The 1,053-nt window shown below is 43.8% G+C and overlaps 2 non-coding genes across 2 annotated transcripts; both read left to right on the forward strand.

Annotated features, from left to right (window-relative positions):
• Window positions 1-67: 67 nt before the first annotated feature.
• LOC129116853 (5S ribosomal RNA) lies at window positions 68-186 on the forward strand. Its single transcript, XR_008533711.1, has one exon. It is a non-coding gene; the product is annotated as a 5S ribosomal RNA (ribosomal RNA).
• A 320-nt stretch (window positions 187-506) lies between these two features.
• LOC129116854 (5S ribosomal RNA) lies at window positions 507-625 on the forward strand. The gene has a single exon (XR_008533712.1). It is a non-coding gene; the product is annotated as a 5S ribosomal RNA (ribosomal RNA).
• The last annotated feature ends 428 nt before the right edge of the window (window positions 626-1,053 follow it).

The raw sequence follows: 1,053 nt of genomic DNA on the forward strand, positions 1-1,053 counted from the left end.
ATAGACGAAAAGAGCAAAGCGTGGTGATATAGTATCTTTAAAAGGCCCTTTGGTAGGCACAATATTTGCTTACGGCCATACCACCCTGAACACGCCCGATCTCGTCTGATCTCGGAAGCTAAGCAGGGTCGGGCCTGGTCAGTACTTGGATGGGAGACCGCCTGGGAATACCAGGTGCTGTAAGCTTTTTCACTCCTCTTTACAAAAAGCAGAGGGCGCTGCTGCTTTTTCAGTGGACACCGACAGGGTGGGAAGGAAATAGCTAGATCATGACTTGCCGGTATAGAAATGACACAAATCCAGTTAAATGATGGCTTTCATCATTCCTAAGCTCATCGATCATTTTCTTTTCAATTTTATGCTAACGTATTCTACATTTCAACAGTAAATATTAATATTTTTACTGCACTACAATTGTGAACCTTATAGCCACTTCCTGTATAGACGAAAGAGCAAAGCGTGGTGATATAGTATCTTTAAAAGGCCCTTTGGTAGGCACAATATTTGCTTACGGCCATACCACCCTGAACACGCCCGATCTCGTCTGATCTCGGAAGCTAAGCAGGGTCGGGCCTGGTCAGTACTTGGATGGGAGACCGCCTGGGAATACCAGGTGCTGTAAGCTTTTTCACTCCTCTTTACAAAAAGCAGAGGGCGCTGCTGCTTTTTCAGTGGACACCGACAGGGTGGGAAGGAAATAGCTAGATCATGACTTGCCGGTATAGAAATGACACAAATCCAGTTAAATGATGGCTTTCATCATTCCTAAGCTCATCGATCATTTTCTTTTCAATTTTATGCTAACGTATTCTACATTTCAACAGTAAATATTAATCTTTTTACTGCACTACATTTGTGATCCTTATAGCCACTTTGTACATTCTGATTTGACATTTAAAAGCTGTGAGTGTGTCTGGCAATCTGCAGGCGCTCCCTGTATAGACGAAAGAGCAAAGCGTGGTGATATAGTATCTTTAAAAGGCCCTTTGGTAGGCACAATATTTGCTTACGGCCATACCACCCTGAACACGCCCGATCTCGTCTGATCTCGGA

The sequence above is a fragment of the Anoplopoma fimbria genome, unplaced genomic scaffold (assembly GCF_027596085.1).
Source record: "Anoplopoma fimbria isolate UVic2021 breed Golden Eagle Sablefish unplaced genomic scaffold, Afim_UVic_2022 Un_contig_9159_pilon_pilon, whole genome shotgun sequence".
Taxonomy (NCBI): domain Eukaryota; kingdom Metazoa; phylum Chordata; class Actinopteri; order Perciformes; family Anoplopomatidae; genus Anoplopoma; species Anoplopoma fimbria.